Genomic DNA, 17,161 nt, shown 5'->3' on the forward strand with positions numbered 1-17,161 from the left:
TCCCAGAGTCAGTTATTATTCTCAACTTCCACAAGAAAATAATCATTCTGCTGCATAAAAATATTCTTCACAGATGATGATCTGGAAAGTAGATTTAGAATTCTAAAAAAGTCCTTTGGTGTAGCAACTACTTGTATTCCCAGGAGGAACCCTAGTGGGTCTGTAAGGAGGTATTTACAATACTTTCTAATACTACACAATTTCCAATCCAGATAATCTATCCTTTTTGTAAACTGCACTTTTATCAGATTCTTTGAAAACTTAAGTAAATTTCTTTTCAATGCTCAATGTTAGACATTAAAAACGGTTATATGGCTTGGGAAAGTCAAAAAATTGAAAATAAACTTAAGCAGAATATAAATAAATGACACATTAGAATTAAACAAGTTAAAAGGAGGATTTTCTTTGTTCTTTATTTTCTAAATTAAAACATATGTGCATGACTCATTAACATTGACTAGTTTGTTATATACATTTTCTATTGTTATTCTTTCTTCTTTGTCCATCATCTCTTCTATTTCCTTCCAATTTTAACTCCTTCTTAACTTAATATGGATGGGATTCTGAATGTGCAGATCTGAAACTGAAGTGGTTACAAATTTACCATTAAAGAAATGAATTTAATAATTGAAATGATTTTAATATGGAGTCAACTATTTACTGCCCCTCCCACTTCCACCTACTCCTGGTCAAGGGCAGCAGACAAGCTTTGTAGTGTTTAGATTTTTTATTCATAAAAGCTTTGGCACACTCATTAAAGAAACACCAGAAGGAACTCTTAGCTGATAAAGCATTATTTTGTGTTAATAATAGGGGCAGTTTGGGCAGATTTAGAATCTTGAAAGGTGATACTTAGTTTGTAGAAAAGAAAATGTTAACATACCAGAATTTACAAAAGCTTGCTGCAAGACAATCTGTTTAGCAGAAAATGACCATGTTATTGCACAATTAAGAGTTAACTGAACAAACAAATTGAAGCAACTTCCCTTTTCAATTTCATAAATTCACAGATATCAAGTACACAGTTATGCAAGTTACTATAAAAAAAGTTCTGGACTTTCCATGACCCAATATTAGCACTGTGATGTTATGGAATCGAGGTGATGTGGTGGAGGAAAAGGTGGCCATTAGACAAACAGTGAGGAAGACTGCAGGACTATGAGAAGATAAACAAATGGTTGGTGCAGTTTCATATGGATTATGTATGAGGTAATAACCTTGAGGGGAACAAAAAGGAATGGAGTATATAGTTAATGTGAAGACACTGAACAATGTGGATGAACAGCAAAGAGAAATAGGGGTTGAAATACACAATTCTTAGAGAGTGCAGGTAAAGTCATGCAAAAGGCCAACAGAATTTTGGGTTTCATAAATAAGGTCATATAAGTATATAGTACAAGAGTAAAAAGGTAATGATGTATTTATATAAAACATTATTTCAGGCAGAGTCTGAGTACTGAATGTGGCTTTGGGTGTTCCATAATATATCAAGACCATTAAAGCCAGAGATCAGTGCAGATTCACTATGAGGCTAGGGATGTGAAATAGTTAAGAGAAACCCACGATACTGGAACTATTTCACCTACAGCAGCAAAGACCAAGAGGAAATTTGAGAGGTTTTTAAAAATTAAGTTTTGATAGTGTGAATAAGGTTGGGCAGTGAGTAACAAGGGGTGATGAATTTAAAAGGGGCAGAGTGAGGAGAGCAGTTTGGAAAAATCTCTTTACACCAGTTTTTGAAACAATGCTTTGCCACAGGGAGTGGTTGAGCCAGAAAATGTTTCCTTTTAAATGGGACACAATTAAAAGTATCAAAAAAGGAAGTGTAGACATTCATCTTCTAAATGGAGTAAAATACAAAAATCAAAATGATATTTTCACCACCTAGCCTGAAGCTGTCTATTACTTTTCAGCTCCTTTTTACCAAAAAATAATCAGACGATGGGATTTTAATACAGTGGCATGAGTCCTTTCACCATATGCTATGACAACCAGTGGAGCTCAACATATATGTAATGTAGATAGATAAAAACTGTATACTGCCATCTGCTAACTCTGGATGTACCTTTAGGGACACAGCTATAAGCAGGCAAACCAAGACAACTGCTTAGAAACTGCTGAGTCAGTTGTAACTGGTTAAAAACTCCAGATCAGTGACTGGTCTTTTCTTCTTTTCCTTTTAAAACATCAGCAACCAAATGAGGTCTTGTGTATGTAAATGGACACAACATAGATACAAGACTTATGAAAAGTTAAGTTGTGTACAATAAACATTCAAAAAAGATTCCGAAGGTTGTTACATAATTAAAATATAACAATGAAAAATACACAAGTTACATAGAAGAGGATTACCTAGTTTAAAAAAAAAGGTGGAGATTCAAGTGTACACAAATGACAATTAACTTGGGAACTATAACAGTTAATACATTACAAACACATCATACTCAAAAATCATTTCAACATTAAAACAAGATAAAAACATGGTTAGCATAAGCAATAATACATATACTGCGTCCTTTTAAACTAATGTAAGAAAATACCGCTTTTCAATTTGGGAAAGGACAAATGTGACAATTATTCCAGTTGCTCTCTGAATGTATACACTAGAAGCACAAATTTGAGTGTAGGTAAGTTTATTATGTTTGCAAAAATACAAAGAAAGACTTATTAAAGGTGTTTTGACATGAGGATTTTAAGATTACATCAGTTCATTTAGATTTATGAATTGTATCTCAAATCACTTAAGTAATTCATTTACAGAATGGTACCAAAAACTTTTCAACCTAGTGGCAGATTACAAAGCAATATTGAGACTCACAGTCAGCGAAGTAACCATTACCTTACCTATCACATATGAATACTGAGGGCTCCTGAGAGACTTCTGGTAGCAGCAGAAGCAGTCAGCCTTGCTCCAGCAGCACAATTAATATTGGGGACATTCACAAGAGCTTAACTCCAATATTTACATGCTGCTAAGGCACGGCTGACATCAGAATGTTTGCTTTCAATGTTTAGCATTACTAAGCACCAGATGGCACTTTAGTATTAAGATGAAGATGAGACGACATTGCAATGAAATCAGATTATGCTCCTGTGTTCATGTGGCAGCACAATATGGCCTGCATCTCCGTACAACTCACAAACCATTATGTGCTGCTAAATCACCACAGGACCCCCCACATAAGTTTTGGACAAGAAAAAAATCCTATGTAACTATTGAAAAAAATCCTGTTGCAAGTGTAATTTAACCAAGTATCTACTGAAATAAATTGTGCGATACGACTATGAAAAAAATCAATTAACAGTCAACACAACGAAGGGATGGATCAGATCACGAAAATTTCTGTAGCTAAATACTTTATAAACTTATGGGAATAGAGAACTAGCTATGAATTACAATGAAGATGACAGGAAGGACTCAGTAAGTATTACAAAGTGGTTATAATTTTCTAAAATCATTAATGCATTTGCTAATGAAGTCATTTTTGTTACATAACCTATGATCGGGAGTACTTCCATCAACTTGCAAAATTCCACTTGCAACAACGGGTCAGTTTCTTGAATACTACTGTTCAGCATACCAATAAAGGAATACTGCACAAAAATGTATTACAATACAACACTGATTATGCATACTCCTCAGTTGTATCAATAAAACTACATGATTAATAAAACAAAATGCTGGAAATACACAGGTTAGTTAGCATCTAAAATAGAAACACAGGTTAATTGCTCTAGCAGACAAATAAAAAATCAGTCGCTTCCAGATCTTCAGTAATTCATTCTGCAATTCAAGGGATTTTGTTTTTAATTTCAGATTTCTTTTTATCTTACATGAATATAGTATTTATAGAGAAAAAACAAAATTTCCTTGCCAAATGAATCCACTGTCCACTGGAGAAGTATTTTTTAAAAAGGCGAGTCTGTGGAAGAAAGGGTGGTACAATATTGTTCTCTCACCTGAAGAGACCAAAGACTTAAATTCAATCCAGACTGACGAATAAAAGTTTTTCCTTCACTGGCTCCAAAACAGTTATTTGATATGAGTGTAGAAAGCTTCAACCCAGAGTTTAGTGGACACAGGAAACTAAAGCACAGAACTGTCTACAAATCAGTACTACCACCCAAATAGACCAAAAATAAATGTTAAATTGAGAAATGGCAAATTTACAAGAGTGCAGAATGGGATGGTTCTTGAGACTCGGGTTAAGCTCTGTTGCTGGGGAAGTGAGTGCATGGAATCTGCAATATATCCAATCCAAATGAGTGCTTGATGACGGCGATGGAAGGTGTTCCAAGATTCAGGCTTGATGCTTCTCAATTTTCCAAAAAGGATAAAAAAGTGACCCAGATTACAAAAGCTATATTGAACTGAAATGGCTACTCCAGGCATATATTAAAAAAAAAAAATCTATGTTGCAATATGTTTAGGACCTTGATTTTGCACCTGAACCCCTGCTCATCCCAAACACATCCCGCAGTAAAAATCAAGTTGATGCTATATAGACACAAACCTGATTCAATCATATTATTTCAAACTAAACCTTGTCCATTCCCATTATATCGAATACATAGAAACTGGTTTCCGACTGCAAAAGTGATTTAAAGAATAAAATGTCCCTCATTTTTAAATGCCTCAAACTAAACGTTGCTGCATAAACTTTAAAATTAATCTTTTATGATACATTGAGACAGCTGGATTTCTATCCAGTTCATTAACATCCTTTTCAGAACATAATTAGCATAGTTGAACAGGGTTCTGAAGAAGGGTCACTGACCCGAAACGTTGACTCTGCTCCTCTCTCCACAGATGCTGCCAGACCTGCTGAGTATTTCCAGCATTTCTTGTTTTTAATGACATAGATGAACATTTGTTAACCACTGTACTCTGTTGTTCCATGGTAAACATTTATGGCTGAAAACATTAAGTGGGACACAGTTCATACTATTAATAAATTGCGTCTAACAGAAACAAACAGTCGTTTAAAAAAGAGGAAACCTTCTCATCCTACTCACCAATTTGCATTTATGGCTCTTGACAGTCACAGATAAATCCGCAGTCGAGAGTAACCAATCCCTCTAGTTAGAGGGAGATGTACTATAACCTAACAATTCAGCTGGGCTGTGGGAGAGAGGAAGAGACAGTAAAAAAGTACTGTTCAATACAAAATATTTAATCTGAATAAAAATTTGTAAAAAAAAAAAATTGAACAAACTAAAATGTTGGATACCAGACTGAATTAAGAACAAAAATCATTGTTGATGAGCACGTTGCTAGCCAGGCCAGCATTTATTGCCCGTCGCTAAATGCCCTTGATAAGGTGGTGGTAAGCCGCTTTCTTGAACTGTTGCAATACATGTGGGGTAGGTACACGGACAGTGTTGTTAGGGAGGCGGTTCCAGGATCTTGACCCAGTGACGGTGAAGGAACAGCGATATCGTTCAAAACCAGGATGGTGTGTGGCTTGGAGGGGAACTTGCAGGTGATGGTATTCCCATGTATTTGCTGCCCTTGTCATTCTAGTTGGTAGAGGTTGCAGGTTCGGAAGGTGCTGTCGAAGGAGCTTTGGTGCATTAATGCAGTGTATCTTGTAGATGGTACACACTGCTGCCACTGTGCGTCAGTGGTGAAGCGAGAGATTGTTTGTAGATGGGGTGCCAATCAAGCGGGCTGCTTTGTCCTGGATGGCATCAGGTTTCTTGTGTTTTTGGAGCTGCATCCACCCAGGCAAGTAGAGAGTATTCCATCACACTCCTGACTTGTGCCTTGTAGATGGTGGATAGGCTTTGGGGAGTCAGGAGGCGAGTTACTTGCTGCAGGATTCCTAGCCGCTGACCTGCTCTTGTAGCCACGGGTATTTATATGGCTACTCCAGTTCAGTTTCTGGTCAATGGTAGCCCCTAGGATGTTGATAGTGGGGGATTCAGTGATGGTAATGCCATTCAATGCCAAGGGGAGATGATTAGATTCTCTCTTGTTGGAGATGGTCATTGCCTGGCACTTGTGTGGCACAAATGTTACTTGCCACTTATCAGCCTAAGCCTGGATATTGTCCAAGTCTTGCTGCATTTCTACACAGACTGCTTCAGTAACTGAGGAGTCACGAATGGTGCTGAACATTGCAAAATCAGTGAACATCCCCACTTCTGAACTTATGATTGAAGGTTATTGATGAAGCAGCTGAAGATGGTTGGGCCTGGGACACTACCCTGAGGAACTCCTGCAGTGATGTCTTGGAGCTCAGATGATTGACCTCCAACAACCACAACCATCTTCCTTTGCACTAGGTATGACTCCAACCAGTGGAGGGTTTTCCCCGATTCCCATAGAGTCTGGTTTTGCTAGGGCTCCTTGATGCCATACTCAGTCAAATGCTGCCTTGATGTCAAGGGCAGTCATTCTCACCTCACGAGTTCAGCTCTTTTGTCCATATTTGAACCAAGGCTGTAATGAGGTCAGGAGCTGAGTGGCCCTGGCGGAACCCAAATTGAGTGTCACTGAGCAGGTTATTGCTAAGCAAGTGCCGCTTGAAGGCACTGTTGATGACACCTTCAGTCACTTTACTGATGATGGAGAGTAGGCTAATGGGGTGGTAATTGGCCAGGTTGGACTTGTCCTGCTTTTTGTGGACAGGACATACTTGGGCAATTTTCCACATTGCTGGGTAGATGCCAGTGTTGTAGCTGTACTGGAACAGCTTGGCTAGGTGTCTGGCAAGTTCTGGAGCACAGGTCTTCAGTATTATTGCCAGAATATTGTCAGGGCCCATAGCCTTTGCAGTATTCAGTGCCTTCAGTCGTTTCTTGATATCACACGGAGTGAATTGAATTGGCTGAAGTCTGGCATCTGTGATGCTGGGGACTTCAGGAGGAGTGGCTCACCATCAACTGGGTTCTTAAAGGCAGGCTGTATTTTAAAGGCATGCTGAATAAAAAGATTGCTGCAATGTTAATTATTGCCAAGTATGCTCCAGGTAGACAAAGGGATCCATCGTAACGGATGCAGCATTGGAGGCATTTGTGGCGCAGGAGGGCAGGAAACCCTCAAGGAGTACCCTCAGAAGGGATTGGGAGCAGGTGGCCAGGAAGGTCAGCTTCTGGAGTGTGGACTCGAGGATCTTGCAGCAGTGCCTCAAGAAGCCTAATGACCTCACACGAGTGGTCAACATCAGTGAATACATCTTCACATGACATCTACCCACCACACCGCCAGCCTCTCACTGCTCAATGCACCACACCCCCATCAAGCACCCAGCAACACTTGCTAGCACTCAAGAACAGATAAAATAGGAGCTAGTGTAGGACCTTTGAGCCTGCTTTGCCATTCAAGAACAGGATCTTCTCTCTCAACTCCACCTTCCTGCATCATCCCCATATCCCGCAGTACCCAAAAATTTATCAATCTCTGTCTAAGCCTCCATACCTGCTGTAGAGATTTCCAAAGATTCACAGCCCTTTGAGCGAAGGAATTTCTCATCGCAATCCTAAATGGCCGACCCCTTATTCTGAGACTGTGACCCTGTGTTCTAGATTCGTCAGGTGGAAGAAACATTTTTTTCCAACATTGAGGATGTCTGCATGTTCCTGCCTTATGCACCTTCTCAACTCCCAGAACACCCTCATCCTATCTGGTATGATGAGCAAGCTGCTGATGGCGTGACCAAGGACTTCTTGTGTGCCACCCCACCGCTCTTCCCCAACACCAATGCTGTCCTGTGTTCCTGCTTTCAAACACCCAAGAACCGCTGCCTGCCCAGCCACAGGAGCCCCAGGAGGAGGGAGAAGAGGAACAGCTCAGCATGTAGTGAGTCATTCAGGCATGAGTGGCCTGCAGCCAGGCCAGGGGGAAAAGGATGGTCACGGAGGGCAAAGTGGCAGACGAGTACTGCTGTAGGAGGTCGCAGATGAGGACCCTTGAAGGGTAGCATACAGTCAAAGTGTGGAATGGGCATGCACACAGATGCTGGGTGCACTGGCTGGCCTGCCACACAACCCATCACTGTCAAGGAGCATGGAGGAGTCCCTCGCCACAGCCTCTGCTCCATCTCCCCGTTGTGTTGCTGATCCAGAGGCACTGCCACTGTTGCCTTCTACTTGTTGCAGCCTTTGTGCACACAGATCACCTACTCCTATGGTCCCACCGTGAGGATGTGGCAACACTTTGGCAAATCCAGGAACTCACTAAAACACCTCCAAAAAATACTCTGAATTCCAGAAATTTAAATTTGCCTGCAATCGGGGTGCCTGGTCCTTTAATTAGCATTACTGAAGGGCCCATCTTGCAGCTTCATGCTGGTTTTCTCGTGCAAATAACAGACATTGCCTGGATATTCGTTACCCAAATTTGGGATCCTGTCATCACAGCAGCCAGTTGGGCTGTGTGGCAGGATAGCACTGAATCAGAGCCTTGCAGCACACAAGGGCACATGCAGCTGCAGCCCGTATCTTGGCAAAACACTGAGTAGGGTGCACTGGAAATGACTGGCGGCACGGGGACACAGGTGGAGCGGCAGAAGGTCTCAAGGGGTGACATGAGGCTATTTTTTGCCCGAAGAGATATAGATAGGTTAAGTGAATGACAAGGTGGTGACAGATGGAGTATAATGTGGGGAAATGTGAGGTTATTCATTTTGGTAGTAAGTAGTTTTTTTTTTAAATGGTGAGAAACTATTAAAGGTTGGATGTTCTGAGCTATTTGGGTGCCCTTGTACAGGAAACAAAGTAAACACACAGGTATAGCAAGCAATTAGGAAGATAAATTGCATTTCGACTTTTATTGCAAGAGGGTTGGAATACAAGAGTAAGGAAGTCTTGTTACCATTGTATAGGGCTTTGGTGAAACCACACCTGCGTATACCTTTGGTCTCTGTACCTAAGGAAGGGTCTACTTGTTTTAAAGAAGGTGCAACAAAGGCTCAGTAGATTAATTCCTGGGATGACAGTGTTAACCTGAGGAGAGATTGAATAGAATGGGCCTATACTCTTTGGAGTTTAGAAGAATGAGAGATGATCTTGTTGAAACATGCAACATTATGGAGCAGACTTGACAGGGTAAATGCTAAGAGGCTGTTTCCCCTGGCTGGAGAGTTTAGAGCATAGTTTCAGGATCAGGGCCAGCCATTTAGGACTGAGATAAGGAGAAATGTCTTCACTCAGAGGGTCGAGAATCTTTAGAATTCTCTATCCCAGAATTCGGTAGATGCTCCGTTGTTGAGTATTTTGAAGACCGAGAGACAGTTTTTTGCCTCAGGGAATCTAGGGGTATGGGGATTGGGCAGGAAAGGAGTTGAGGTCAAAGATCAGCCTTATTGACTGGCAGAGCAGGCTTGAGGGGCCATATGGCCTACTCCTGCTCCTTTTTCTTATGTTCTTAGCTGTCTGCAAAATAAAGCCTAAGGTTTCTGGTCTCATCTTACCAAGTGCTTCAGTTCATCTTCGAAATACTGGAGAAGCACACGTGAGGGCATATGCAAAGGTTGTGTTATTCAGGTCACACCAAAAAGGGGTTCTATTGATCCACCTTCAGGTTACGCTATTGTAGATTTCCCAGTGTGGGAACAAGTCCAATGCAAGGCACTCAGAATGTTAATGGGAATACCAAAGAATATCCAAGCCAAATCTGAAACTTGCAACTAGATACCAGTGATATGGCTATACTGAACTCATACCAGCAATCAAGAATTAGGCCAGAACTTTCAGGGTAACTTTTAGGAAGTACAGCATTCTTTATTCTTTGGCATAGGGCGAGCTTGAGCACATTTCCAAAGAAATGGAGGGGCCATTCTGGAGGCAACTTGCACATGGTAAGAATACCATAAAAAAAATTGCCAACACCACAATGTAGAATTAAAACAGGATTTTGCTAATGGCTGAACAAAATGAAGCACAACATGGGAGGTTCTTTCCTAATATTAAGATTAGAACCAGAAGAGAAAAGGTGAGGGTAAAAGTCAGTTTCAGCTATAGGAGTGCTAATAATCATCAGTATGAGAGTGGCAAGAAGGATTCAGGGTTTATGAGATGCAGTTTTGGCAAAGGACCAGGGAGGAGAGGCAGAAAGCCATCAGTTTACACTTCAATAAAATTTAATTCAGCAGCTCTTAATAGTGGATTTATTGAAGCAACGAAGAGATGGAGTTGCTTCAGGATGCTTCTTGTTGATCAAGGTCATAGCGATTAGCAGTGTTTAAAAAAAATAAAGACAACTAAGATGCAGCACTTGATCAGACAGGAGGATAGATAAGATATGAAATCTTCCACAGCAGCTAGTACAATTACTCGAGATGCAAATAGAAAAAAAAAAAGAGTACCAACAGCAAAATAGTGTAAATGGAGCATGAAAATACAGCGAAGAACTACTGAATACCTTTGCAGTTCATTAACTAATAGATCCAAAGACAGGATTGGCTCAGAGTGTGATTTGCTTTGGAGTACTCTGCAGGACGAGGATATGAAGCAGTGGTTAGACAGTTGAACGGGGAGACCGATACAGTACAACAGTTAGGAATAGAGTGAGGAAAAGGTTAAAAGAAAGGAGTGAAAGAGGAAGTTTAAAAAAAAGTGCGACAATTTAAAAAAAAACAGCAATTACCTCAGGACATCGGAACAACATTTTGTAACTTAGTGCCTGAGCAGCAGTAGCGACACAGTGCCAAGCACTAAAAGATACTGTACCTTTTGATTTGGATTTAGAGATACAGCACTGAAACAGGCCCTTTGGCCCACCGAGTCTGTGCCGACCATTAACCACCCATTTATACTAATCCTACACTAATCCCATATTCCTACCACATCCTCACCTGTCCCTATATTTCCCTACCACCTACCTATACTAGGGGCAATTTATAACAGCCAATTTACCTATCAACCTGCAAGTCTTTTGGCTGTGGGAGGAAACCGGAGCACCCGGAGGAAACCCACGCAGACACTGAGAACTTGCAAACTCCACACGGGCAGTACCCAGAATTGAACCCGGGTCGCTGGAGCGGTGAGGCTGCGGTGCTAACCACTGCACCCACAGTTCTGGCCGACAATACCATACAGGAGCACACCTGGTCTCAGATTACTAAACTTCCAGTCAGAACTAGTAAGAGATTCAGTTGTTACAAACAAGGCTACACCTTTTCAATAATCTCCTCTGTACAGTTGTACAACCCTGAAGATCAACAACTACCACGCTTAGAACAATCTGCTTACTGGATTAAACATAGTCTGGTTCTACATTGCATATGCTGAAAATAATTAATACCAGACATAGACCAGGCTAAATTATGAAACTATGAACTGCCTGAGCCTGAAATATGAAAGTCAAAAGAATGCAATACAAAAAATAAAATGACTGATTAAATTTGATTACTCATCAATAACTTCTGATCAAATAATATTGAGAAAGAAAGCTTGTTCTACGAGGCAAGTTTAATAGGGCTCATCTGATATTGCTGTGACTGACGTTGAAATATCACAAATTTCATGCTCAGCCAAAAAAAGCTGAATTCATAATTAACTGAATTCTGAAAACTCCATTTTCCCTTAGCATAAGTCAATACTTGTTGCACTGCTATCTTTTAGTACACAAATACTTAAAGTTTTTTTGAATATGGACTAATGCCAGCATTACATTCCAAAATGAACTGATGAATTGAATATATGCATACAGTATTAGCTCACCAGCAGTCTATATAATCACAATGGATAAACCATTCACTCAGGATACTGAATTTGGGTATGGTACAGTCGATAGTGGTTTGGTGACTGGACTAATAGAGGCCTACACCAATATTCCAGAGAATAAGAGTTCAATTGCATTTCAGAATTGTTGAATGGTGGCTCAAAGGATAGAGCAAATTGTAGATTGGGCTTATGCCTAGAGCATAACCACTGCTCAAAAAAGTGTTAGCATGCGACTCACCCTCCTTCATACTACAAGTCCCAGAAATCCATTACTGGATACCACCAACAAAAAAAAAAGCAAGAATGGCAGTGTCAAGAAAGGGACAAGTATTTTTTCAAGAAATTATTCAACAACTTTAATTTAGTTTAAAAAAAAATAGCTTCATAGGGTAGAACAAAGACTTTCAAACCATATTAAGGAAAAATAACAGAGGGAGTAAATGGAAAGAAAAACTTGCATTTATACAGTGCTTTTCACGACCACTGAACATCTCAAAGCACTTTACAGCCAATGGAAGTACTTTTGAAGTGTAGTCACTGTTGTAATATAGGAAACGTGGCAGCCAAGTTGCACACAGCAAACTCCCAGTGAAGTAATAATGACCAGATAATCTGTTATCAGGATGTTGATTGAGGCATAAATATTGGCCAGGACACCAGGGATAACTTCCCTGCTTTTCTTCAAAATAGTGCCATGGGATCTTTTACATCCAGCCAAACAGTCAGATGGGTCTTCAGTTTAATGTCTCATCCAAAAGATGACAGTGTAATACTCCCTCAGTACTGCATTGGAGCGTCAATATTGATTTTTGCGCTCAAACCCTGGAGTGGGACTTGAACCTGGAACCTAATGATAGAGGAGAGAGTACGATCAACCGTGACACAAACTTTTAAAAAAAATCAGTAAAAACCTGTTGGGTTAAACATATAAATAGGGATGACAGAAGTCTGAAATGATGTGCGTGGCATGTGTGACATGGACCAGTCTGGACTCACATGCCATGTAGGGTGAATACATATGTAGGATGTGTACAGGTTTGTACTTCAAGCAGAAAGTTGTGCAGCTTGAGGCAACTGGAAAAATTCACATTTGGGAAGGAAAAAACATTTTCTGCAGTAGACATTCCAAAAAGTGGCAACCCCACAGGTTGCTAGATATAACAAAGCTGGTAAAGGAAACTGGGTGTTTACAGACAGGGGACGAAGCAACAGGCGAGGGTAGAAAGGGGATCATTTGTGGAGCTTGATTTGTTTATTTTGTTTAGGTACCAGTAATGGTCACAAAAAGGACACAGAAGAGGGAAACAGTGAGTGATTACAAGGTATTGGAAAGAGAGTGGTTACTCATGGAGGAAATAGTACAGGTAGTAAAGGATATGTGAGCGGTGATTTTGGGGATCATAGTTGAGAGGAGAGTGGGAGTAGATAGTTTCTTTTGTAGATGTGATCCAGAGTCCCGAATGCAAAAGATTCTGGAATGGGAAGGGAAGCAGCCAAAAGGTCATGATGCATGTGGGAACCAATGACAAAGATAAGAGTACTTGCGAGGTTCTGCAAAAAGAATTTTAAAAAGGAGCTAATTTCTAGATTAGAAAGCAGAACCAAGGTGGTTATCTCTCCTATTGCCATGTGCTGGACTAGACAGGGAGAGAAAGATTAGGATGGCCAATAAATCGGGCTGGAAAGATGGTTTTATTAGGGAGGGTTTCAGATTCATGGGACACTGGCATTGCACTTAGGGCCAGAGGAGGCTATTCAGATGGCGTGGACTTTACCTAAACTGAAGGAACCTTGCAGAAAGGATAAATAGGGTAGTAGAGAGAAATTTAAACTAGTTAGAGGATTGGAGAGGAAATTCACACCAAGTCAAAAAGGTGAGAACAAGACCATAAGAGTTCTGTGCAAATGCAAGTAGCATACAAAAAAAAAAGTGGAAAAATCCCCAAGTCCAGAAGAGATGTATCCCAGGATGCTATGTGAGGCAAGGGAGGAGATTGCAGGGGCTCATACACAAATTTTCAAATCCTCTCTGGCCACAGTAGAAGTGCCAGAGGACTGGAGGATAACGAATGTGTACCACTATTCAAGAAAAGGTAGTAGGGACAAACCAGTAATTACAGGCCAGTGAGTTTATCAGTGGTAGGGAAACTATTGGAAAAAATTCAGGGACAGGATTAATCTCCACTTGGAGAGGCAGGAATTAATCAAGGATAGTCAGCATGGCTTTGTCAGGGGGAGATCATGTCTTATCAATTTGAATTTTGAGAGGTGACTAGGTGTGTAGATGAGGATAAAGCAGTTGATGTAGTCTACATGGGCTTCAGTAAGGCTTTTGATAAAGGTCCTGTATGGGAGATTGGTCAAGAAGCTAAGAGTCCATGGGATCCAGGGCAATTTGGCAAATTGGATCCAAAATTGGCATAGTGGCAGGAGGCAGAGGGTGATGGTCGAGGGTTATTTTTGCATTTGGAAGCCTGTGACCAGTGGTGTACTGCAGGAATCAGTGCAGGGAACCTTGCTGTTTGTAGTGTACATTAATGATTTAGAGGAGAATACAAGAGGTATGATCAGTAAGTTTGTAGATGACACGAAAATTGGTGGTGTCGTAAACAGTGAGGAGGAAAGCCTTAAATTGCAGGACGATATAGATGGGCAGAGCAGCAGCAAATGGAAATTAATCCTGAGAAGTGTGAGGTGATGCATTTTGGGAGGACTAGCAAGTCAAGGGAATATACAATGGATGGTAAGACCATAGGAAGTACAGAGGGTCAGAGGGACCTTGGTGTACTCGTCCATAGATCACTGAAGGCAGCAGCACAGGTAGATAAGGTGGTTAGGAAGGCATATGGGATACTTGCCTTTATTAGATGAGGCAAAGAATATAAGAGCAGGAAGGTTATGATGGAGCTGTACAAAACGCTAGTTAGGCTATAGATGGAGTACAGTGTACAGTTCTGGTCGCCACACTATAGGAAGGCTATGATTGCACTGGAGAGGGTGCAGAGGTGATTCACCAGGATGTTGCCTGGGCTGGAGCATTTCAGCTATGAAGAGAGGCTGGATAGGCTAGGGTTACTTTCCTTAGAGCAGAGAAGGCTGAAGGGGGGGACCTGATTGAGGTATACAAAATTATGAGGAGCCTAGATAGGAAAAAACCTATACCCTTAACGGAGGTGTCAATAACCACAGGGCACAGATTTAAGATAAGGGCAGGAGGTTTAGAGGGGATTTGAGGAAATATCTTTCACCGAGAGGGTGGATGGAATCTGGAACACACTGCCTGAAGTGGTGGTAGAGGCAGGAACCCTCAACATTTTAGTATTTAGATGAGCACTTGAAACACCATAGCATTCAAGACTATGGGCCAAGTGCTGGGAAATGGGATTAGAATAGACAGACTTGATGGCCAGCACTGACACGGTGGGCCGAAGGGCCTGTTTCTGTGCTGTATAATTCTGACTCTAAAATGAGAGTTCGAAGCACAAATTCAGCTTAAAAAGGCAAGATTTAGCAGTCATTAGAGACCTGGCTACAACCAGAGAATGACTGGGAATTAAGTATTCCAGACTTTAGAAAGGACTGGGAAATAAGGAGTAAATACATTGAATAAAAAAGTTACTACAGTGGAAATAAAGTGTCTCTGCATCGGTGATCAGGCAATGGAAATGCCATGGGTGGAGTTGAGGAACAAAGGATGCAAGACTCTGCTATGTGTTATCTACAGATTTCCTGATAGTAGTGATATGATGGGGGTGGTGTGTATAAATATCAGGGAAGCATGTAGCAAAAACAATGAGGTTATAAATGGGAGGTTTCAATTTCCCATAGACTGGGAGAAGAGCTCAAGTAGTAAAGGCCATGAATTTCTGGAATGCATTTGGGGCAGTTTTCTAGAAACAATATAGTTTAGAACAGACCATACTGAATTTAGTACAAAAACAAGAAATGCTGGAATCACTCAGCAGGTCTGGCAGCATCTGTGGAAAAAGAGAAGCAGAGTTAACGTTTCGGGTCAGTGACCCTTCTTGGTTCCGAAGAAGGGTCACTGACCCGAAACGTTAACTCTGCTTCTCTTTCCACAGATGCTACCAGACCTGCTGAGTGATTCCAGCATTTCTTGTTTTTGTTTCAGATTTCCAGCATCCGCAGTATTTTGCTTTTATTTTACTGAATTTAGTAATGTGTAACAAACCAGAATTAGTAAAAAATCTGATGGCAAGGAACATCTTACAAATAGTGCCCACATTGGAAGAATTTGACACAGATTGAAAGGGAGAAAGGACAGTCATTAACAAAACATTTTAAATTTATGTCAAACTTCAAAGAGATGAGAAATAAATTGACCACAATAAACAGCTATTTACTGACAGTGGTTAAGTATGCAAAAAAGTATACAAGAAACCAATATAAAGCCCCAAAAGGCAATGGCTCTAATTGTGTAGATAAGCAACCGTGGTTAACAAACAAGTTAAAAGTAATAGGTTTACAAAAATATAAGAGAAGTGGAAATCCAGTAGACGGGAGTGCTAGAAAAAGGCAAAGGGAAACAAAAAGTAATGAGATACAAAAAGGAATACAGATAGGAAGGAAAGTAAGTTACAAAGAGGACATAAAGTGGCTACAAAGGGATATAGATGGGTTAAGTGAGTGGGGAAAGATCTGGCAAATGGAGTATAATGTGAAATTGTCCATTTTGGCAGAAAGAGTTTAAAAAAACATATCCAAATGGTGAGAGATTGCAGAGCTCTGAGATCAGAGGGATCTGGGTGTCCTAGTGCATGAATCACATAAGGTTAGTATGCAGGTACAGCAAATAATTAGGAAAGCTAATAGAATGTTATAGTTTATTGCAAGGGGAATTGAACACAAAAGTGGCAGGCTATGCTCATTGCCCTGCAAATCTTCAAGGTAATTTATCCAATTCCCTTTTGAAAGCCACAATTGAATTTGCCTCCACCACACGGTCAGGCAGTGCATTCCAGGTAGCACAAAGCCCTGCTTGACTGAAGGCTGCCAGACAGAGCACTTAACTTGGGACTTTGGTGCAGTGAGGGAGAAGGTGCTGTTCTGGTCTTTTACAGAACGAGCAATGGCTCAAGAGAGAGCCAGAGGTAGTGAGACCAGAGAGCTAAAGCCCAGTCGAATTAATTATGTGAGCAGGTAGTTAACTGGTTGGTAAGATTTTTTTTTTTCTCTTTCTAAACTGGAGCAGTATTTTAAACTTGTCCTGGGAAGATACAAGTATTGTAATAAATTTGCAGCTTAACTAGTTAAACTGCTTAATATAATTACAAATTATTGCTATTTCTAAACTTGAAACTAATTAGTTAAATAAAACACAATACAGATGGCAGGGCAGGTGATGTGTTGCAGTTGTAACATGTGGGACACCTGTGTGATCTATATCTGCAACCATATCTGTAGCTTGAGGAACTTTGGCTCAGAAGTGATGAGCTGGAGTCTGAGATTTGGACACTGCAATGCAGGGGAA

General features: G+C 40.6%; 1 long non-coding RNA gene across 13 annotated transcripts in view; it reads right to left on the reverse strand.

Annotated features, from left to right (window-relative positions):
* Positions 1-398: 398 nt before the first annotated feature.
* Positions 399-17,161, reverse strand: part of LOC137374363 (uncharacterized) — a 70,060-nt gene continuing 53,297 nt past the window's right edge. For 11 of the 13 annotated variants that reach the window (XR_010975796.1, XR_010975797.1, XR_010975801.1 and 8 more), the window contains 3 exons: positions 5,017-5,122; positions 4,779-4,915; positions 399-583 (listed from right to left, as the gene is read on the reverse strand). This is a non-coding gene — a long non-coding RNA (uncharacterized lncRNA). Of the gene's footprint in view, positions 584-4,778; positions 4,916-5,016; positions 5,123-12,128; positions 12,518-17,161 lie in introns of all 13 variants that reach the window. The other 2 variants (XR_010975799.1, XR_010975805.1) reach the window with 1 other exon arrangement.

Source organism: Heterodontus francisci, chromosome 10 (genome assembly GCF_036365525.1).
Source record: "Heterodontus francisci isolate sHetFra1 chromosome 10, sHetFra1.hap1, whole genome shotgun sequence".
In the NCBI taxonomy this organism is placed as follows: domain Eukaryota; kingdom Metazoa; phylum Chordata; class Chondrichthyes; order Heterodontiformes; family Heterodontidae; genus Heterodontus; species Heterodontus francisci.